We start from the raw sequence: 24,963 nt of genomic DNA, 5'->3' as shown, positions 1-24,963 counted from the left end.
TAATGCATATTTAAAAGGGGAAATATCTTTTACAGAACTATTTAGGGAAACTTGGGGTCATAATTCATGTTTCTTTAAAAACTGAATGAGACTGTTCTTTCAGTTATACACTGGAAGTTTTTCTTCATTCCTTTCTTATTTCTTAGTGCTATGATTTATCACATTTTTATATCACAGGATATTCTTACATGGAATGTCAATATCTTCTGGTTAAAAATATAAAGGCTATCACTAGTGACTGCTTATGGCTTTCTGCTTCAGTAGAATTCAGCATGAGAACTTTCTAAGAACACAAACACTTTTCTTCATTCTCAACTATTCATGCATCATTAAATTTGGTTCACATGTGCTGATGGAATAATTGAAGATGACGTACATTATTCTGTTCTTACAAGTGGTTTTATACATACTCTACCTTTGCCTGAACATTCCTTTAATATCACAACAAGGATACAGGTATTTTAAAAATCACTATTCTAACACATATTAAAATTAAATTTTAGCAACTTGAAATCCAGGAACTATTATCTTTCCAGAATGTGTGCTTACAGAAATTCACTAACTCAATATGCTTCCTTCACTTATCTGTGAAAGTTCCTATTATACATAAGCAGTTAGAGACCAATGTGTGCCTTACAACTCTTTACCGTTTTTGTCTTAGCATGTCAGAGTTGCTACACACTTGTCTTGTATTCATTGTTGGCAAAAGAGAAAAGGTGATATAAGAAAAATACTCAAGAGAAATGTTAGGACCTCCAGATTAGCTTCATTTTGAACTCCTGCACCTCTATTCCCATCTTCTTAATCCTGCCTGAGTAAAAAAGATAGACAAATTTAATATTAAAACTGAAAACAAATTGAGGCATCATTGAATGCCAGAAACTAGAAGAAATTTAATGCAGAAGTGACCAATGGGAAGAATTGCATAATACTGATTCATTTATTGATTTTTTGAGAAATAATTTTGCATCATAGGTATTTATTTAGTCATTCCACCAATTTGCATGAGTTTTATTAATTTCAAGCACTTTTTAGATACTATGTTATAAGTAAATATCTGTCCTAGGCAGATATTGTAAATATAGGCAAATAGGTAGACAGATTGATTTACAGGTAGATATTGCAAAAGGCTAGAAAAAAATGGATCATTAGGTAACTATAAGGGAAGTTTATCTAAATATAGTACACAACAAAGAATTTTGAAGAATATACCAAGTAACTGAAATATAATCTGCTAAAAGTAGCTAGTCAGTATGAGAAATTAAGCAGAGGAGTTTTCATACTACATTGTTTTATTTATATAATATGGAAACACAATAAAATGATCTACTGTGATGGAAGTCAGAATAGTGATTATTTTTGTGGCATGATTACTGAAAGGGGACATGAAGAGGCATCTGAGGTCTACTAAAGTCACAGAGATACATGTGCTTTATGAAAATTAACTGAGTAGCACCAAGGCTATGTACATTTTCCTGCTTTACCCTCCTATACAAAATGCCTATGTGAAAAAGCAATATGGCATGTGAGAACTTGGGGAAAGTTTGGTTCAGATATGACAACAGCTTGTAGAAAAGTCCAGGAAAGAGAGCATCCTTACGTCTTCTTGAAGAAGATTGGAGGCCAGTAGGACTGGAACACAATTACCTAAGAGTGAAGCATCCAGGGAATATGGTCAGAAGGGATACTGGGACAAAATAATGTGGAAAATAAACACCGAAGGAAAGAAATGAAATTTAATTTTAAGTGTGAAAGGAGAACACTCATGAGCATCAGAGTGAGGCATAACTGAGTGATAGAAAAATACCTTCATACAGAGAAAGGAGTAACTGTGCCTTTTAGCCAGTTAGGATGGTGGGTCAGCAGTTTAAAATGTTTAGAAGGCAACTATAAATACTAGCACATTGAATAAATGGCAATCCTACTTAGAGTTATGCAGTTTTTGTAGTTTTTTTTTTTTTCCTGGCAGTTTTGGTAAATTATGTTTATGAAGATATTGACAAATTTCTTATGATTTTTAAGTTTCTTGTCACAGAGTTAACATAATATTTTTATTATTCATTTAATATGTATGCAGTCTCTTTTGAAAGAATAAAATATTGATTTTGCTGAATTTCTCTATTATCTGTGCTCATTTCTATTGCTCACTCTACCTACTTTGGTATTATTCATTATCTTTTTCTGTCTTTTTAAGATTGGATATTAGGTAACTGTTTTAATGTTTTCTTCATTTCTATTTTAGATTTTAAAAGCTGTATGTTTTCAGTTAAGAACTGCATTGGGGGGCGGTGCCTGGGTGGCTCAGTCTATTGGGTGTCCTACTTTGGCTCAGGTCATGATCCTGTGGTACTTGAGTTCAAGCTCCCTGTCAGGCTCTGTGCTAACAGCTCAGAGCCTGGAGCCTACTTCAGATTCTGTTTCCTTCTCTCTCCCTCCCCCATTCATGCTTTGCTTCTCTCTCTCTCTCTCTCTCTCTCAAAATTAAATAATTGTTTAAAACATTTAAAAAAAGAACTGCCTTAGTAGTATTGTATAAATTTTCATATATTACACTCCCATTATCCTTCAATTATAACTATATTTTATTCTTCCTGTAATTTAATCTGTGAAGCATTAATTATTTAGATGTGAATTGTTTAATTTCTACACATTCAAGGTTTCAAAAATAACTATGATTTCTTTTCAATTTATTTCCCTTGTGGTCAGATAATACACTATATATGATCTTAATATTTTTTAATGTATTTGGGAGTCATTTTTAGCCTAGAAAACGTCCTGTCATTGTGAATGTATCATGTGCACTTAAAAAAAAAATCTGCATCTTATAGTTGTTGGATGGAGCATTCTGTTCTGTACATGTCAATCAGATCAAGGTTTTTGGTAAATTCATTCAAATTGTTCATGACTTTACTAAAGTTTTTGTCTATTTGTTCTAGTGATTGCTGAAATATACATTTTAAATTTCCTACTATGCTTCCAGTTAAGTCTGTGAATTTTTGCTTCATATATTTTAAGTTTCCTTTAAATGTATTTTTTAACGCTTATTTACTTTGAAAGAGAGAGAGCAAGAGAGAGCAAGCTGTAGAGGGGCAGAAGGGGGGACAGAGAGAGAATCCCAAGCAGGCCCCACACTGCCAGTGCAGAGCCACATGTGGGACTCATACTCAGGAATGTGAGATCATGACCTGAGCCGAAATCTAAAGTCAGACGCTTAACCAACTAAGCCACCCAGGCGCCCCAATGTTTAAGTCTCCTTTAAATGCTAATTATGTATTTATGAATGAATGTTTCCCTTTATCATTTCAAAGTGTCAAAGTGTCATTTATCTCTAAGAACACTCTTTATCTTCAAGTCCATTTAAGCTAATATTCAAAGAGCCCTTCCAGGTTTCTTTGGCTTATTGTGTTCACAATACATCTTTTTTGCATGCATTTGTTTTTACTGATCTGTGTATTTAAATAAAAAGTGTGTAACTTGTATGGCAGGGTCAGGCTTTTTAAATGTGCTCGTTAATCTCTGCCTTTTAGTTGGTCGGTAGACAATTTACTGTAATTATTTATGAGATTAGATTTAGATGTTTCATTTAGTATTTGTTTCTATAGGTTCATTCTCAGTTTTGTTCTTCAACTCCCTCCCCCCCTTTTCCTGCCCCTTTTTGGACTATTTGAGTATTTTTAGTATTCTTTTAATTTAAATATTATCTCTTTGGACATATTTTATTTTTCTGGTGTTTATTTCAGACATAATTACTTATTGTTTCATGATGTGTATATAGGTCATAATAATATAATTATTTTATAATATATGTCTTACATGTATTATATACTACATTATAATATATATAATAATATATAATAGGTTATAATATAGAAACCTTATAATGATATCTTTTTTAATCCTTTCCTTAATTGACATTTGACTTAGTTGTCATACATGTTACATATGTTAAAAATTTTTACCACTTTTATATTTTTTGTTTTAAACAAACATATTTTAAACAATTTAAATGAGAAAAATAGTATGTTACAATTATCTAGGCATTTACTTTTTGTTGTTATTACTTCATTTTCTTCTAAGGATCTGAATTTATGTGTGGTGTAGTTTTCTTTCAGCCTACATGATTTTTTTTTACAGCACTTTTCATAAAGCATGTCTAGTAACAAAACAAAACAAAACAAAACCACTTAGATGTTGTTAATCAGGGGGTCTTATTTTGGCCCATATTTCCATTTGTGAGTCTCGTCTCCACATTTGGTTCCCCTGCATGGAATCCTCACATAGTTATTACTTTTATTATTATTATTTCATTCAGCATTTGTAGTCATAGTGAATGGGAGGCAGCATCTTTACAGGGATTCTGCTTAGCAAAACCGATCTCCATGCCTAGCATCCCTACTTATTTCATTACCTGTTAACGAAACGCTCTGGTGCTATAGCTCAGATCCCCTATCCTCCAGGGCCATAAATGATATGATTTCTCTAACTTATAAAGAACAATATATTTTCTCTACCCCTTCTTCCCAGGTAAATATTTAGAAGTAATATCTCTTCTGCATTGCTGCATATAATCATTGCTATTCATGCTCTGATTAGCTGAGCAAATAGGTCTTGTATCCCTTTATTTTTCTTGAGATAAAATTATTTTAATGACAAATAAATAAATTCATTCTTGACTATGTAAAATCTGAGCTTGATTAGGTACATCTTTGCCAAAACAGACATTTAACAGCATCCAAATTATACATAGATGCTTTTTATATTGTGATTTAAATAAGTTGAAAATTATAATTATTACATAGCATAATAGAAAGATTCAAGGCACGCATGTCTTCAGAAGTTTAATTTTAATTTTACAAAAAAATCTTGAATTAAACTACATTTTAACAAATGTTTTAAAATACTAGTAGCCATTGCTTTATAAAACCATATGCAACAAGATAATATTCTTTCCTTATTGTGTATTCCTGGAAACTTTGTTGGAGGCCAGTTGGCCATATATGCATGGGTTTATTTATAGGCTCTCTTTTCTGTTCCATTTGTTTGTCTGTTTTTGTGCCAGTACCATACTGCTTTAATTACTCTTGTTTTATAATATATTCTGAAATAGGGAGTGTGACACCTCCAGCTCTGATCTTCTCTCTCAAGACTGGTTTGGCTCTTTGTGGTCTTTTTGGACTCCATGTGAATTTTTAGAACTTTTTTTTCTATAAGAAATGTCATTGAAATTGTATTAGGGATTGCATTGAATCTGCATTGCTTTGAGTCATGTGAACATTTTAACAATATTAAGTCTTCTAGACCATGAACGTGTGTTGTTTTTCCATGTGTTTGTCTTCTTTAATTTATTTCACTAATGTTTTGCAGACATTGGCATGCATACCAGTCTTTCTGCATGCAAAAGAATGACATTTGACCTTTGTCTTATATCATACACAAAAATCAACTCAAAATGAATAAAATATTTAAATATAAGAAAAAGAAAATGAGGGGCACCTGGATGGCTCAGTTGGTTAAGCATCCAATTTTGGGTCAGGCCATGATCTCACAGTTTGTGGGTTCTAACCCTGCGTTGGGCTCTGTGCTGACAGCTCAGAGCCTGGAGCCTGTTTCAGATTCTGTGTCTCCCTCTCTCTCTAACCCTCCCCGGCTCATGCTCTCTCTCTCTCTCTCTCTCTCTCTCAGAAATAAATAAAACATTAAAATATTTTTTAAAAGAAAATGTAAAACTCCTAGAAGGAAACAAAGGGAAAATGTTCATGACACTGATCTAAGAAAGGATATTTCTTGGATATGACACCAAAGACACAAGCAGAAAGAGACAAATTGGACTACTTCAAACTAAAAGCTTTTGCACAGTATAGGAAACACTCAGTAGATTGTTGGTCTCTATAGTAAACACAGGTTTGTGTATTGGAAGTAGACCCATCCAACTGATTATTTACTAACATAGTAAATAATTAGAGCTGACTCCTCATGCCCCGATTTCTACTCAGGGCAATGTGATGAGGGAAGATCTCATCCACTCTTGAGAGAGGGCACTTTGTTCTAGGTAAGAGGAACCTCAAAGTTATTAATCTCAACTCTTATGCAGAGAAGCTTGCACAGCTGCTTCTCCTCACAAAAACAAACAAACAAACAAACAAACAAACATGAAAAGGAGAGCTTAACTGTCTAATGTAAATAAATCCTCCTTGAGGAAAGGAGGAGGTAATTATTTTCTGGAATGTAAACAAATGGCTCAAGAAGCCTTAAACCAGTACCTCTTTTTGGATCTCTGTAAGTTTAAGTTCAAGATTTATTTGCCTTTCACTTACTCTTTAACCTATATTACCTGTCATTTTTACTCAGAAAGACCTGACCATGCATAAACAGAAAAAGTTTCAAGCAACACAGTGAAGACTAGTATATTTATAAAGGCATTCATTTTCAAATTCAATTAGTTTGTGTACCTTCATTTTGAGTGAAGACTTTTCAAGAGTTCTCTCAGGGTGCCTGGGTGGCTCAAATGGTTAAGCATCCGATTTTGGCTTGGGTCATGATCTCACAGTCTGTGAGTTCCAGTCCTGCGTTGGGCTCTGTGCTGACAGCTTGGAGCCTGGAACCTGCTTCAGATTCTCTGTCTACCTCTCTCTCTGCACCTCCCCCACTAGCTCTCTGCCTCTGTCTCTCAAAATAAAGACATAAGAAAAATTTTTTTAAAAAGAGTTATTTCAAGTGCAGCATAAAATTTTCAAAAGTGACAAAGACAAGAAAAGGTTGAAATTTTTCCACACCTTCACAAATGTTTTGTGAAATTTAGAAAATGCAGATCAAAAGCTATGGACAAAGGTCAATCTTAGGGAAAGTACAGACTTTCAGAAAGAGAACAAAATCAGAAATTATAGTTAAAGGAAGATATTTGGGGAATGATAGGTCACTCAATACTCAGAAATGCTTGGAGAATGAAAGGTAAATTTTTGACAATTAAGATTATAGAATGCATTCGTTGAAGGGTAAGTCAGTGAACACGGCTAGGATATATTCATTATTTCATGTAGGAATTCATTTACTCAACACTAATTATTTCTTAGGTGCATAATCTCTGTTACAAGTGACGGGCATCTAAACATCTATAAACTACTTTAGTTGCCAATGATGAGGGGCCAAGGCAGGAAAGTAAAAAGCCAATTATATGCTATCATTGTTCCATCTTACAGAAGGTTTGGGTTCTTTTTTGTTTCCTTAGTTATATTTAGCATACACGATTAACAATTGTTGAATATTTTAAGTTGATTTTTCTGTTATTTTACCAAACTGAGAGGTTGAAAGTAAATTTTCCCGAGTGAAAAATGTTTTCATTTTATGTTATTAGTCAATATGATTTAAGGTAATTTTTCTCCTGCTTGGATTAATGATTTTCTGTTTATAGAATGAGAGATGGTGACCAACATTTCTGTGACCACCTCAACTTTTTGTTTCATAGGTAATTTTGATATTCTACTTTCAGAGAAATATATCAATATTTAGCCTCTTAATAGGAAAGAGAAACAAAACAATCAATCTTTTGATAATAAGGTATGGTTTTACCCTTCACATTTCTGCATCAATTGTAGAAGATTCTGTGTGCTGAGGGGAAGGAAAAGAAAACTAGTATAGATGTTGATGAGAGAAACTGGTCATCAGTTTTCTTTCTCTTTTCTATTTTAAATATCTTCTTTGTTGGCTTCTGTATGAAGGTTATATTGGCTTCACAAACGTGTAGGGAGGTATTCCAATCTCTTCTATTTTCTCCAAGAAATTGTGGAAAATTGGTTTTAATTTTTCTTTAAATGTTTGGCAGACTTCAGGAATTTTTCATGGTAAATTCAATATCTCCAGTGGTTATAGAACTATTTGCTGTATGATGGTTAAGTTTTGAGAGCTTGTCGTTTTCTTTCTTTTTTTCTTTTTTAAATAGTTTATTGTCAAGTTGGTTTCCATATAACACCCAGTGCTCATCCCAAAAAGTGCCCTCCTCCATGCCTATCACCCCCTTTTGTACTTTTATGATTTCTTGAATAGTTAGGGCATGAAAGACAATTTTGGTTAGTTGATTTACATGTTGAGCTGTATGAACACCTTGGACTAACACAACGGTAGAAACAGAATTGTACATGTAAAGATCAATCTTTTATGAGTAAGGGTCATTAGCCTGTTCATAGCTCAAGGGAAAGTATGGAGGGAAACAGGACCTTCTGAAGACACGATGTCTGTTCCCATAATCAAAAGAAGAAGTTCCCACAATAAGTTCCTTCACAAGGTGCAATCATCATACCAGGGCCAGAATAAGGGGACAAGTCACTCCCGATATTGATCAACAAGGTACCTTAGGGGTCAGTGCTCAAGCAGAAATAATTGAGTGGGGGTGGATATCGGTCATCATCTGATTGGCAAGAGACCGTGCAAACTTGCTTTAACCTCACCAGGAGTTTTCTCGACTAGTGGGCTCAGAATGACTCACAACACCCTGCCACCACCGTCAGACCTCAGTTTGTTCTCGGCATTCAAGAGTCTCTCATGGTTTGCCTCCCTCCCTCTCCCCCACTATTTTTCCCCTTCTTCTCCCCCGTGGTCCTCTGTTAAGTTTCTCCTCTTCCACTCATGAGTGAAAACATATGGTATCTGTCCTCCTATGCCTGACCTATTTCATTCAGTATTAACACCCTCAAGTTCCACGCATGTTGCTACACATGGCCAGATTTCATTCTTTCTCATTGCCATGTAGTATTCCATTGTATAGATAAACCACATCTTCTTGATCCATTCGTCTGTTGATGGACACTTAGGCTCTTTCCATGTTTTGGCTATTGTTGAGAGTGGTGCTATGAACATTGGAGTACATGTGCTCCTATGCATCAGCACTCCTGTATCCCTTCGGTAAATTCCTAGCAGTGCTATTGCTGGGTCATAGGGGAGTTCTATTGTTAGTTTCCTGAGGAACCTCCACACTGTTTTCCAGAGGGGCTGCACCAGTTCACATTCCCACCAACAGTGTATGAGGGTGCCCGTTTCTCCACATCCTCGCCAGCATCCAGAGTCTCCTGATCTGGTCAGTTTAGCCACTCTGACGGGCATGAGGTGGTATCTCAGTGTGGTTTTGATTAATATTTTCCTTATGTTGAGGGACGCTGAGCATCGTTTCATGTGTCTGTTGGCCATCTGGATGTCCTCTTTGGAGAAGTGTCTGTTCATATCTTCTGCCCATTTCTTCACTGGATTATTTGTTTTTTGGGTGTGGAGTTTGGTGAGTTCCTTATAGATAGTTTGTCATTTTCAAGGAATTGTTTCATTTTTTAGAGTTTAGAGTTGTCAAAATTACAAGTGTAAAGTTTCTTTTAATATGTTTCAATTCAATAGCTTCAGTGTGCATAGTGATATCTCTATTTCATTCTTGTTATCTTTACATTGTAGTTTTCTCTTTTTATTGTTGTAAGTCTTACTAGGGTTTTATAAAGTTCCTTGTCCTTTTCTTCCCCCAAAGAAACAGGTTTCCCCTTTGTTGTTTTAAATTATTGAGGGTTTTTTGGTATAATTCAAGCATTTTTGTGCTAATTTTCCTCTCGGCACTGCTTTAGGTATCTCCCACTTTCAATTTTTTTGTTTTTCTTTTTCACGCAATTTATTTTTTAAAATTTCTTTTGAGATCACCTCTTTGACACATGCATTGTTTAGAAGTGCAACATTTAATTTCTAATTGTTTAGAAAATCTCTTGTGATCTTTCTGTCACTGATTTCTAGTTTGATTTTATTGTGGTCTCCGGTATAATTTCAATTCCCTTAAATATACTTATTGTTTATGGGTGGAATTAGATTAGATTCTCTTTTTTGGTTTTGTTATTTTGTTCTGTTGTCTAGTTTTTTCTTTACAGCACGGGGCCAGAAAGTGCTCACTGTTGAATCGCACTCGTGCCAGGGGAGGTAGATGCAATTAAAGTGCTGTTTAGCTCCACCTCGTAACTTTTCCCTCTGCCTCTATGATGCTGAGTAGGGGGAGAAAGGCTCAGTTCCCATTGCAATCAGCTGACAACAGAGGTGGGAACAAGTGTTGTTCTGAGCTCCCCTAAATCATATAGCCTTGAATTCAATCTTTCTGATGCTAAGTGGGTGGAAAGGCTCAGCCTATAGATGGAGCCAGCTGACAATGTGCAGGAAGTGAGGAAGTGGAGTGATATGTAAGTAGCTTCTCATGATGCTTCATGAAGTATCATTGCTACAGAGTGGGAGTGGGAGCTCAGCTCATCACTCTATTCCAGAGACATTACCCTGACTTGAGATTGGGGTCTGGGCCATTTGCTTCTACAGAATCATCATTCTCGTGGAGGGAAACGGACTGCTGCCTTTTACCAAGCAAGTGAGTGGAGTGGAAGATCTGTTCCATGCGTGGCTCTACCAGAATCATAAAGAGGGTGTGATTGTCATGTTGGTGCTTGGAAAAAGTAAGCAGAGAATTGCCAAAAGGTTTTCTGTCATTAAGCCACCATTTTCACTCACTTCAACTCAGAGAAAAAACAAACAAACACACTTGGAGTGTGTGTGTGTGTGTGTGTGTGTGTGTGTGTGTGTGTGTGTGTTCCAGGCTGCCCTCACTAGGACATGTAGAAAGAAAAAGTGAAACCCAGATATTTCACTGTACTGTCATTCCTCAAGTCCCTCAGTCCCTAAGAACTCTACCTTTTTCTTTCCAACCTTCAGAATCTTTCCATGCCTGTTTATTATGTTATATTCAGGATAAATTAGTGTAAGGGGGAGGGGAACCTTGGAGGAGTGGAGTTAATCTATCTTGCTTGAAACCTGATGTGTATGGATTGAATGTTAATGATTCATTATATTAAATGAAACTTTCAAGCTAAATGCAAAAGACAAAATATTTATTTTGAAAAGGGGATTTTATTTTACTTTGTTAAAACGCTGTAACATTCCATGTATTTTGCAAACCAAAGTTCTCTCAAAATTCAAAGGTTCCAGTTTTGACATCTTTTCTAGCCTTGCCCAAACAGAAATATTACATGTGGGACTTTGAGAATATTAATTATGCCATTTTCTTCATTAATATTCTTGAGATCAACTCCTGCTGTGTTCTATGATTACTTTTCTGGAATTTAATATCATCTACATGAACTGATAAGGCATCTACTCTAAATTTTTTGTTTTGACTTAAAGATTTTGATATTTTATACTCTGGACATATTAACACTACAATGAAAATTTTGTGGGCTTTATTTAAATGTTTAAAAGCTTATTAAGGAATCATAAAAATGATTAGTGACTAGTTCAGGTTGTGTTCATATTAAGTTTTTTAAATATTCCCTGGGATTTTAGAAAATATCATTTATAAGTAAGTCAATTTTGTTTCAATATACATACATTTTTACATAAAAATCCAATCAATTCACCTATTTGTAGTTTAGCGGTGGGTTATTTTACTTCTTTTTAAAAATGTTTATTTATTTATTAGAGAGAGAGACAGAGCATGAGCGAGAGAGGGTCAGAGAGAGGAGACACAGAATCCGAATCAGGCTCCAGGCTCTGAGCTGTCAGCACAGAGCCTGATACAGGGCTCAAACTCACCAGCCTTGAGATCATGACCTGAGCTAAAGTCAGATGCTTAAGTCACTGAGCCACTCAGCTGCCCTGGGCAACTTTACTTCAAATAGGAGATTACTAGTATTTCTATGTTCTGAAAACTTACCCCATTATAATAATTGAAAACAAGATGTGATCAATGTTGATCACTGTATTATATGTTTACTTATCTTTATGATGAAACAAGATTATTTTTTAAAGAAAAAACAAAGCAAAACAAAAAAAAATGTAGAGTGTGAGTGTCAAAGCAGGTTACCAAGATTTCCTTTAATATATAAGCAGTACTGCACATAAGACAATAATCTATTTATATTTAAAAAATGTCTCAAACCCAATTTCATACCACTAGGATAATTTCACCTATTTCACTCTTGTCAAAGTAGATGTGTGTGTGTGAATATGTGTGCAATATATCTATTTTGTGGGATAAAAAGAAAAAAAAAGAAAAAGAAAACAAGAGATGAGAAGTTCTAATTACTGGTTATAAGGAATAAAGAAGAAAGTAGTTTCCTATTTTGAGCATACTTGGATCCAAAGTAGAAAGTTTCCATGATCTAGGTCTTCTTCCTATTAAAGAATATATAGCTAGCAATGGATGTAATCGTGGTGACTATTCTTGGATCATGTCTGATTTTCTGCAGAGTTCCCATTTTCAGTGTCTCAATCATGTAAAAAAGAATTTTGTAGAGTATGAGAAGATAACAAAACTCTATGTGTGTGCACCTATGCATGTGTGTGGGTGTGTGTTTAGGGGAGATGGTCAGTAGTCCAACAAAACTTCATTTTTTCCCCTTGAAAGCAAGGCCTAAATGCCACAGAACTCTCTTTCCAGTGGTGTTTACATTAGTAGCAAAGCATTGCCTTTCTTCCTGTCCTTTATATAGATTGAATGGTTCTCATTATTATTGACATATTTGCTGTATCTTATTTGGGGCAAGAAGTTTTCCAAATGTAAAGTATCAATTATTCTTATGGACAAATCTGGGCATCCTCTACAAATCTAAATTATTTTCCTAAAATACCATCATTTAAAATTAAAATTAAAAAATATATATACCTTGGGCTTTTAAAAATTTTTTTTTACCTATTCAGTATTGAAATAGTTATTAACCGATATTTAGTGGAGAACGCCACAAGTGTTCACATTAGCTCTTCTGTTAAAATGTGATCTTAAGGGGCGCCTGGGTGGCTTAGTCGGTTAAGCGTCCGACTTTCGCTTAGGTCATGATCTTGCGGTTCGTGGGTTCGAGCCCCGCGTCGGGCTCTGTGCTGACTGCCAGCTCAGAGCCTGGAGCCTATTTCAGAGTCTGTGTCTCCCTCTCTCTCTGACCCTCCCCTGCTCACGCTGTCTCTCTCTCTCCTAGAAATAAATAAAAAATATTAAAAAAATAAAAAAAAAATGTGATCTTAAAATACAAATAAATGTAATACAAGTAATTATATTGAGTTTTATATTTATCATCAAAACAATGGATCTAGGATTCAAATCTAGTTATTTTTAAATTTATGTTTTATGTAATTTATATTGTATCTATCAAATAAATTCCCAAATCATAAAAAGCTTAAATATATTTCACAGGTTTCAAAATTAAAGAATAAAGACACCTTTAAAAAATTGCATGTAAACATTTCTTTCCTTCTCACTCCTTCTCTCTGCACATGCCTGCACACATGCAGCACTTTTTTTTGTAATTGTGATTGCCTACTTAAACTTAATCTAATCTCTCCCTTGTCATTAATTATATTTAATGTATTCATATATGCCATTCGTTCTAAGTACTTAAGTATTAACCTAGATTAAATACATTGTCTTTTTTATAATAGCTACTCTAAAGTAATGAGTTCTCTATCACAAACATTCAAACTCAAGTTGGTACTGGAATTGATTTTATTAATTAATGGAACAATGGAATTTTGTGTAATTTCCTCTTACACAAATAAAACCTGATTTTTCTAAATAACATGGCTCTGGCTAATGTGGGCGAGAAGGACTTCATTTTATCCTTGACTGATAGATGCCCCATAATAACAGTAGACATAGCAAAGAAAAGCAAAATTCTTCGTATAACTTTATTGTGAAAGCCCATGATTTAGAGACTAATACAGTAGAGCTTATTGTACAACTTATTGTGAAATTTCATGATTTATTATGCAGTTCTCAGCAGCTTATTGAGTGTCCCTATTGTCACACTTCATGATTTACTGAGCCGCACAGAAGAGCTTATCACATAACTTGATAGCGAGATTCTGATTTACTGTGAAATAGTTGTTCCAATCTGTTTCTACAATGGGAAGTTTATCGAATGTTTCCTAATTAGAGACAAGCCTCATCAGACACTTCATTTTCAAAGCGAGTAATATCTCTAAGAAAGCTTTGAATATATCTTTTGCAAATGGAAAATTTCTCCCCTCAAAATGATCATTTATTCTAATTTCTGGAAGCTTTCAAGTCTGTAAGCCAGTCCTAAGAAAATGAAAGGCTGTTTCAACTTTATTTAATAATGTACCATGATAACACATCGATTGATGACACAGTCATTTTTCAAAAGGCTAAAGCTTAATTTTTCTAAAAACAACAAGGTTGTTATCTTTGAGAGAATTGTTTCTAATTATTTTTGTAAGAATTCATTTATCTGTTTCTCCCTCTCTTATTTATCATTAATCAAAGTCTTAAATCATTCTACAATATGTAGAACTGTATATTTACCAATTGCTACTAAAATAGTGCTGTGTTTTGGTAATACGTGTGTGCTGTGTGTGTCAGGTTTTTGGTTTGGGTTTTTTTCTTCAGATAGATGAAGAAATGTTAAAATATGAAATGATTTTCTGATTTGTAAACTTTTTAAAAGTTGTTTTTAACTTCATATAAGCTTATGAGCCATTAATTGTCTGTAATGAGGAGCATATGATTTTTTAAAGAATCTACAGTTCTGATGTTTAATTTCACTTATCTAAAAACTAAACTATGCAAATGTGGCTTATTTCAGTTATGCCATACATATGCATTGATGCAAAAGTCATTAAGTGAAGATGGTATCAAATTATGGAAATAAGTATATGTCCAAATATAATGTCATTCATAGTTTGTGAAATCCCCCAGGCACCATGCAAGATACAGAGGCATATTTTTAAACATTTATATGTCCATTAGGAGAAAGTATTGGATCTTTGAGCTGTAAGGAGTAAAGAGAAAAGGTGAGATCTTTGAGGAAATTTTAGAGCTAGGAATAAAAGAAGTAAAAACAGTAAATAAACAAAACAGACAAATAAGTTATAGGCCAAAGGCAGAATCTAGAGGATATAGTGCCTTTTGCCACCTTAAACCTAAGATAAATTAGCTGTTTTTGTACCCTCCAACCTTGGTAGTCAGTGAGCAATTTTATGCAAAGCTCAAGAATTTATTATACAATACAGCTGATTGTCTAGCTGGTACATTTGAAAAAGAATAGTAATAAAAAGGAAACCAAAACAATCAGATCCAAAGAACAGCATTGCAAACAGCTAATGGAATATCCTCCCCCAAAACATAGTCTGTAGCCTAATTACATAAGATATAGACACTATTAATTAATGATGGTGTGGAATCTATAATGTGCAATGTGTAGTGAAAAGAGTTAGTATGTAAAATAAAAATGGATATATCAAACAGAGAGGTAATTTAGTTTAATTTTTAAGAATTTGAACATATGATACCAGAACCCTACCCAGTAAAATTTAAAGAGCGCTAAGCTAAAAGCACAGGACAAAAACCCTTTGAAATACATGTGGGGTAAGGCAGCCACCAAGAAACCAGGTGGCAGGAACGGGGGTGAATACTGACCAACACCGTATCTGTGCTACTCAATCCCTAATGAGAATGTACCTGTAGCCAACAACCCAGTCATGATCACATATGACATGTAGGAATTTTTCCTACTAAAATGCTTATCAAAGCCACTAAGAATGCATATATGCTTTTATTATTTTGAAACTTTCTTTTTTACTTGATAATACCAATTAAGGGTAATTTCATTCCTTCAAAACATACAAACACATGCAAACACACCTATTAGCACATGCTTTCATGCACAGTTCCTCAAAGAGAAACATTTAAAATGTGAGTTTGGTGGTTGAAATTCACAACCTTAGTTTAAGGCGGAAGCAAGGGTGGATGGACACTCATTTATTCTACTTCATTTCTCTAACTATCTGGAGCTGAAAGTCTAAAAGGGAGCTGATATGCAGAGTACTCTTTCTGTACCTGTTTCAGTATCTAATACAGAATCAAAGAACAATTTTAGGAGTGTTTTGAGCAAGGGATATATATGCTACACAGGTCAAACATTTTAAACCATCTAAAACATCTCTCTAGTTTCTACCGTCTGCCTCATTTTACAGCATCCAATATGGATTCTGTCAAAGAACACCCAACTCAATCCCAATACATGATTCATCCTTTGTATACTGTGTCCTGATGATATCGTTCACCCAACGCCAGTTATAGAAAAAATGGCTTCAGTATAGACTTGCTTGTACTGTGTTTCCTTAACAAAGCTTTTAGAAATTGTTTTGTAATTTCAAATAATTGTGAATATAAAAGCAGGCTCAGTAGTAGTCTGTTTATAATGAAAATGAAGGCCTCAAGGGAATCATACACTCAGCACTCAAGTGGTATATTGGAAAACTAATGTCATTATTGCAATAGCAAACATAGTCAACTGCACAAATATCTTCTTATCTCATTTGAAATATGCACAGTGCTCTATGTCATGGATTTTACAAGTGCATTATTTTCTCTCATGGTAGAGAAACCATGTAAAGACCTAAAACTTTAAAAGCTTTGCTACACTTGTACTGATAGGTTATGCATTATTAGAAGTATATTAGAGAACTATGTTTTCATGAAAAGAAGTGTTCTATTCAGCAGAAATGTGCTCTGCTTCTCAGACTTTACAAGATGCTTGGCTTCCTGTAGTAAGCTTTTTAGCCAATTTGTTGGAGACTTTCCAAGAACAGTCAAAATGAAATCTGAGGTTGCAGCATTTTAATATCCCCTTGAACCTAAGCATTGCTGCAGTTCTCAGAAATCTGCAAGTTCGCCAGCTTTCTTGTGGGCCTTTGCAGAGTGTTGTAGTTAATAAATTATTGCCTCACCATCAGCTTTGCAGTGTTATGGCAACTGTTTATTTTATTAACTTTATCAAATGTTGAAGGAAATATTAACCCCCACTATGTCCTCAATTCAGTTTTAAAATGTTATCTAATTTTAACAGAAATATGAACACATGAGTCATAAAAAAAACCTCATCTGAATCAACCTCTGAGAAGAAGAAAATTTAACCAATAGAGTAGTGAGAATTACATGTAAAACTTTTTTTAAGTGCTATGGACTTTATATATTATCTGAAAATCAGTAATAGAGCACGTAACTCAATCTCTGATTTTACTATTGAGAGCCCTGGCTGCATAACATAATAAAATTACATATTTTGTGAAGGAACAGACATGTCTACAACTGTGTAAAGGGATATATTTCTAATTTTAAAAAAATGTTTGCCCTTTAGGATTTTACTACCTCAATTCAGTTGCAAAGAAATGTGCTATCATATCGTTTTTTTCAGATATAAGAGTATCATACATATTGCCCATAATTAAATGGATTGGTGATTGATAGTGACCTTTGACATAAAAAATGAGTCAGGGTAACAGATATATCTTCAAGCATTTACTATTGTCATGTTCTGACCTAGACTTTTTGCATAGAGGTTTTCTTCACTCCAGTGAAAGGAGTAGCTCCTCATTGAAGTGGTTTTCTTTGTCTTGTTCATCACTCTAGCTTATGATCTGGACCATTTCCTGGAATATATGAAAAAGTAAACAATTAGCTGTGAGAGAGAGAGAGAGAGAGAGAGAGAGAGATAGGATAGATAGATAGATAGATAGACTAATGGATAGATGATAGATGATTGATAGATAGACAGGTAGATAGGTAATTGAACTAAATATTTCAGTGAATTAATGATTTACCTTGTTTGGTCTTCACAAGATACCTGTCCTAAGTGAAATACTTTATCCAAATACTTTATCCAAAATATTACAAAGGAGCTAAAACAGGGTGTTTTGCTCCAGGATGGTTTCACAATAAATGTCAATCCAAGTTATAGATTATTAAGCCAAACTTTGGTAATATATGATCTTTTATTAAAACATACTTCTTTTCTATTGTTTTTTTACACAAGTGGCATGTGAATATATTCTACCTTAATAAAATATTCACAGATACGATTATAGTTTATTTGACATCTTTAGTCTTTTTCCCTGTCATATTTATAAGCTACATATAAGCCAAAGTCTATGCCTTAAGAACTACTGTGTCATTTTATTTTTTTTAATTTTTTTTAATATTTTTTTATTTATTTCTAGGAGAGAGAGACAGCGTGAGCAGGTGAGGGTCAGAGAGAGAGAGAAATACAGACTCTGAAACAGGCTCCAGGCTCCGAGTTGGCAGTCAGCACAGAGCCCGACGCGGGGCTCGAACCCACGAACCGCGAGATCATGACCTAAGCGAAAGTCGGACGCTTAACCGACTAAGCCACCCAGACAACCCTACTGTGTCATTTTATATGAGAAGGAGAGGAGAGGAGAGAGAGAGAGAGAGCGAGAGAGAGAGAGAGCGAGAGCGAGAGCCAGCGAGCACCATGGAAAAGAAAACGTTCTAAAAGTTGTCAAGTTTACAAAGTTAGAAAGTAGTAAATCTGGGACTTAAACTTAATGAAATCTGTTCCAGAGCCTATGCTTTAAGTGACTATAGTCATTATGTTGTACCTCCTGTCTGTAAATTAAATTTTCAAGAAGTTTTGGTAGATAGCTAATAGTGCAATGCTATAATACTAATGAATAAACACCAAAGAAAGGACCATGATTAGAATACATACATACACACACACACACACACACACACACACACACACACGCACGCGCAATCTCCTAAAACTAGCCAATGAGGTAAGTAAAGACACCAGATATATTATTAGAAAGAAGAATTTCAAAGATTTGGCTCCTATCCCAGAATTACAGCTATGCAGTATGTTACTGGTGGAGGAAATTGGGTGAAGGATATATGGATTGTCTCTGTATTGTTTTTTCACAACAGTATGAAAACCTGTAATTATATGCTAAAGAGAGATAAACAGATAAACCCTACCCCCACCAATAATTTAAGTTCATTCAGTATTTGACCATCGTATTTCAGATATCTGCTGCATTTTTGTTCTCTAAAAAATGAACATTGCTGGGGCGCCTGGGTGGCTCGGTCGGTTAAGCGTCCGACTTCCGTTCAGGTCATGATTTCACGGTTCGTGGGTTCGAGCCCCGCTCGGGCTCTGGGCTGACAGCCAGCTCAGAGCCTGGAGCCTGCTTCGGATTCTGTACCTCCCTCTGTCTCTGACCTCCCCTGCTCATGCAGTCTCTCTCTCTCTCAGAAATAAATAAAACATTAATTTTTTTTTAAAAAAATGAACATTGCTCTATTTGGTGCCAACTTTTCTTCTCTCACAAACGTCTTTATGAGTTGGTGTGCATAGTAAAATTATCATAACCATGTGAGGTGAATGAAATCATTTCTATCTTTGGTCGAAAATCAATTATATCTTCCTGTTGAGTGGACCTTAAGCTTTATTTACTTTCATTCTAAAATAATTCTGAAATTAAGCCAAGTTTTGATGAGGCGTACTCTAAAGTAATTAGATATTACACTGAAATTCATTCATCACAAAAGTTTTATAAAGTTTACATTACCAATATTCTTAGAAAATGTGAATTAAGTAATTCCTACTCTTAAAACATTGACAATGTTGTTTGTGCTATGTTGTGTTATTTTAAGGGGTGATTCTAATGCTGGATACTGGGGAATGTCATAGTTTTGTATTATTTTGTGAATGACTGATTCAGTCTGAGGACATTAGTGTGCTTTGAAGGCAAATGATAACACTAATTTCAAATTCAAGCGGGAAATCATATGCCCGAAATATGTTTACTATTTTTTCATTTTATTTGGGATCAGGTCTATCAAAGTATTTGAAATTCATTTAACTCTGAATGAAATAAAGAAATTAGGTTTAAAAAATAAATTTTAAAATGCTACATGATTATAGGTTAGATCAAAAGTCATAAGCCATTTTATTTATTTTTTTTGTTTCAAAGATACTCTGTAATTGGTATTGCAATACTTTTACTGTGAATTGGAAGGTAGAAGGCATCTTTCTGTGTTATCATCATGTGCGTATGTATGAAAATCAACTGTGACTTTTCAGTAATATCTCATGTAGCAAGTTTGAACAGGGCTTTATATATGATGAGTTCTGTAATCATTTGCATAGTTATATTTAAAACATGAAAGTAATAAATAGTATATAATAAATCATTATATTTTCTTAAAGACCGGGTAAAACATTTTTCCCAGGTATGAAAATGATCTTGAGTTGTAATGAAACTACATTTTTCTTTTGCTCACATACTTATATCGTGGTCCCTAAACTACAGAATTTCTATGACATGAATCAATTTTAAGATATCTGAAGAAATTTTGCAAAAAATACAAAGCAAATAAATGATTATGCAATTGGCAGTTATTAACCACATTCAGTGGGCCTGTGCAAAAAACATATAGGTAGCTTATGTAATTTGAGAAGGCAGCTCACTTCCCTCAAATAGCTTCCCTTTCAGCAAATTTTAGTCCCTTGTATCTATTTGAAAGCAGAATTTTTATCTTTTTTAAATTGGGTGCTTTTCTAGCAAGATACATTTTGCCACTATACTGCAAATACCAGAGCATTAGCATACATTAGACAAGTAAGGGCCCTTTTTGGAAAAGCGAGGGCCCTCAGTTATGGTAGGAAGACAGAGAGGTTCAAAGTTAACCCTTAGGACTCTTATGTGCCAGGCATTGGCTGAGTGCCAGAGTAATGTACCAGAGACAAGATAGGTCCTATTCATTAATCTGCTTAAACATGATGGTCTGCTATTAAACAAATTCATAAAAAGAAAAGAAAAAAACAAAGAAACAAAGCCATAGAAGAATATGTAGAATTTAAGGCAGAATTAAAGTAAATTTACAAATTAGCTTCTCTGATTTCTGTGAATTTTAAAATTAATTCTCACCAAAAAATGAGGCTAGTGAACGGCAACTGTAATTGCAATTTTAGGTAATTAATTTCAGGTAGAGAAAGACCAATCACACTTGACAGGAAGTGGCTATTTAGTTACCCAAAGTAAATTATTTAAATCATTATATTCACACAAAGCCCATGAAGTAAAATAAGCATGAGCATATTGTTCTGATCAATATAGAAAGAGGCAAATTGACAACTTTTCTCATGTATTTGAGCAAATATTACCAACCTTTGAGTAGACAACATGATGTAAGAAGGGGTTGGGTTTTATTTTCAGTCTGTGCTAGATAAATTTTGCCTGTAAACATAATGCTTTGTTAATAATGTGGCGCTGAAATTCTGCTGTTTCTGTAATAGATTCTAAATGGGTAATTAAAACAATACCAAATAGATTCTAAATGGGTAATTAAAACAATACCAAAAAACACGTCTTTTTAAAGTCCAAATCTCTAAGTGAAAGTGAAATCTGAACTAAGTGTTTCAGATCACCCTGAGGTAAATTATTGTAGGAACAAAGATTTTCTAGTTGGAAGACTCTGATTTAATCACTTGCAAGTGTTAAAGACACCCTTAAAGAAGACTAAAGAGAAGTCACAAAGAGTCAAAGGATAATTCATCCTACCCCATTTCTCAGCTATTGTGATTTTTCTCGACTAATAGAGACACATGCACAGCAGAAAGTTTCAATCTCATACTTGACTTGGTAAGGCTGAAAAGATGTTCCCTTTATCTGTGTGTAGTAACATCTGAAATCCCAGAAGCTCTTGTGAGCTTCCATACCACTCCTCCGTGGGAATAATAGCTTATCATAGTCTTTTGGAAATTTGAGTTGATAAATCACTTAGATACATTCTATAACTAGCAGTTAAAGCATTGGATTCTTGGGTTTTATCCTATGGCACATGATCAGCACTCAAAAGTGAGTCTTCTAATAGATATATGCTTTTCACCTGAATTCCTTAAATGTTTTATTGTGGGATAAAGCACATGGAAAAGCACATAGAATATAACTCTACAGGAGCGCCTGGGTGGCTTAGTCGGTTAAGCGTCCGACTTTCGCTTAGGTCATGATCTCTTGGTTCGTAGGTTCGAGCCCCGCGTCGGGCTCTGTGCTGACTGCCAGCTCAGAGCCTGGAGCCTGTTTAAGTCTGTGACTCCCTCTCTCTCTGACCCTCCCCTGCTCACGCTGTGTGTTTCTCTCTCTCCTAGAAATAAATAAATAAATAAACATTTTTTTAAAAAAAGTATATAACTCTACAATTTAGCCAACAGATTGTAAAGCATATGCCCATATAAGCACCCTTGGGTCAGAAGCTTACCTTTACGTGTCTTGTCAATTACAACTCACCTTTCCTTTTCTTAGATAACTACTATGACGGATATATTTTTAACATGTAGTTCATCTTCTAAGAATAACCACTTCCTTCCTTCCTTCCTTCCTTCCTTCCTTCCTTCCTTCCTTCCTTCCTTCCTTCCTTCCTTTTTTCCTTCTTTTCTCTATATGGATAGAACATAATAGCCAAACTTAACTTGATTAGTGAGAATTGTAAAACCAGGTAATGTTCACTATTACAGTGATTTGACCTAAAATTTAACAATATTGGACTATGTAAAAAATAACTGTAAAAATAAATATATGACATTGATCTAATCTCAAAATACCATGATTACTTTATGAATTTAGAAATATAATTCCTTCAGGAATACTTAAAATTAGGGGAAATGTATATCATTTATTTTATTTTTCTCCATTATTTTTCTAGTGATGATGTTTTTATAACTCTTTAAAATTTTTTTAATGTTTATTTATTTTTGAGAGAGACAGAGACAGAGCATTAGTGGGGGAGGGGCAGAGAGAGATGGAGACACAGAATCCGATGCAGGCTCCAGGCTCTGAGCTGTCAGCACAAAGCCCCATGCTAAGCTCGAACTCACAGACTTTGAGATCGTGATCTGAGCCGAAGTCGGATGCCCAACCGACTGAGCCATCCAGGAGCCCCTGTAACTCTTTTTTAAATATTTATTTATTTATTTTTTTTTGAGAGAGAAAGAGACAGTGTGAGTGGCAAAGGGACAGAGACAGAGGGAGACATTTCTGAAGCAGGCTCCAAGCCTGAGCTGTCAGCACAGACCCTGACTCAGGGCTCAAACTGAAGAACTGCAAGATCATGACCTAAGCTGAAGTCAGACATTAGACCAACTGAGCCACCTAGAATTCCCTCTAGCGATAATGTTTAAACGTTATTTGTATTATGTCTTCAACCATAAATATACCAAATTAATATAATTAATTGTCTCTAGTTTTCTTATTAGAAAGTTAAATTGACAAACAGAAAAAAACAATTTGAAAGCAGGCTTCAAAGCACTATTCACTGTGTTTCTCCGGATTTTGTGTAATTAACAATTGCTGAGTTTGAAAATTTCCTTACACATTTCTTCTAAAGACAAACTTGGCCAACGTGTTTGAGATAGATATGAAGATGGTCTCTTTCCATATAACTCTACCCTGCTGAGTGAAATGTGAGCAAAAAGAACATTCATCTTTTCTTTCTGGTCAAAAGTTTTAAGTTGCTTTGACTGTTCTTTTTTGTCTATTTGAGCCATGGGAGAGTGAAAGAGACATTAAACAATTTAGAATCTACACTTGAATTAAAATTAAGGATTTTTCTTATGGCTGTGAAGCCATACTCTCATAAACTAAAAACTATACCTTTTCTTGTGTGTATTTTTATTTATTTATTTATTTATTTATTTATTTATTTATTTAGAAAGAGAGCAGGGGTGGGACAGAGAGAGAGGGAGAGAGAGAAACCCAAGCATGCTCCACCCTGTCAACACAGACACTGACTTGGAGCTCGATCTCACAAACTATGAGATTATAACCTGAGCTGGAATCAAGAGTCAGATGTTTAATCAACTAAGCCACACAGGTGCCCTAAGAGCTATACCTTTTCTTTAATTTTATTAAATATATGATAACAGTTAAGATTAAGAAGGAAAAATACACTAACCAAATTTTGTCTCAAAGAAAACCCAAAACAAAGAAAATAACTTCTGAATTCAAACCAAAGTCTATTTTGTAACTATACAGAATTTTCCAAATTACACATTTGGCAAAATAAAATGCAAAATTCAGTATATGGTAGACTCATTTCCAAATAGTCTGATACTTCCAAAGTATCAGAAACTGAATTTTATAGAATTTTTAAATATTCCAAACATTCAGGTATAATATTCAGAGACATATATCTTAGATCAACTTAGACATTAAATTTACAATCTTACCTTATCTTACAAATAAAATTAAGCATAATAAACTTTATAAATATTAGCACATAAAGTTTTCCCTAATTTATTTATACATTTAATCCTTTTTTTGATATATCCAGGGACTTGTAAGTTTATAAAACATATAGTATTATATAGAATTTTATGAGATTAAGACATATAGGATTTATAGGATTATAAAATTATAAAACAAAGGAAACTGTAACCATTCCCCCCAACCCCCCAAAAAAGCCAATTTTTCATTAAGGGCACATTTTGCCGTTCAGAAGAAACTAAATACTCTATTTCTTTGCATATTTATTCTCTTTGAACATGAATATTGTCCTGTGAAAGGATTAATAATTTCTAACTCAACTTATTTGAATAGATATGTTTGAATTTCATATAGCAAAACACTTCATTATTATTCTTTAAATCTATAAATCAGTGTCTGTATTTTATAGTCTGCTGAGAAAATAACTCTCAGAATTCAGTTAAAACTTCCACTAAATTTTGAGACTCTCCAATAAAATCTTCCCAAGAAGATTAGAGAGACAGAGAGAGAGAGGGAGAGAGAGAGGAGGTATGTCAGAAAATAGAGACATGTAAATGTAGATTTGTCAACTACTGCAAACCTACTTTCTGGAAAAGACACTGACAGGAGAAGGATTAATTTGTACATTGTGTCTTATAATGAAAAATAGAAGAATTAATTAATAAGAATCCTGTATCATGTCTAAATGAAATTTAAATTAGTTTTGACATTGTGCTTTGAACACTTTGCATTGAAGATATCAAAAATCTTTTTTTTGTGAAACATTCTGGTGTCACTTCTTTGATATCCTTCTGAAACATGTTTTTTTACATAGAATTTACTTGGAGTGTTTTGTTTTACAATTTTTTTAAATTTTTATCTTTTTGTACCTGTTCAATGTATCAGTTGCCG

The 24,963-nt window shown here is 34.2% G+C and overlaps 1 long non-coding RNA gene across 2 annotated transcripts in view; it reads left to right on the top strand.

Annotated features, from left to right (window-relative positions):
• LOC120245424 overlaps positions 1-24,963 on the top strand; it is a 137,902-nt gene that overhangs the window by 77,319 nt on the left and 35,620 nt on the right. The window lies entirely within an intron of this gene.

This window comes from Hyaena hyaena, unplaced genomic scaffold (assembly GCF_003009895.1).
Source record: "Hyaena hyaena isolate Hyena2069 unplaced genomic scaffold, ASM300989v1 scaffold_416, whole genome shotgun sequence".
NCBI lineage: Eukaryota > Metazoa > Chordata > Mammalia > Carnivora > Hyaenidae > Hyaena > Hyaena hyaena.
The sequence above is the reverse complement of the archived record's forward strand: the minus strand, read 5'-3'. Positions and strand labels throughout refer to the sequence as shown.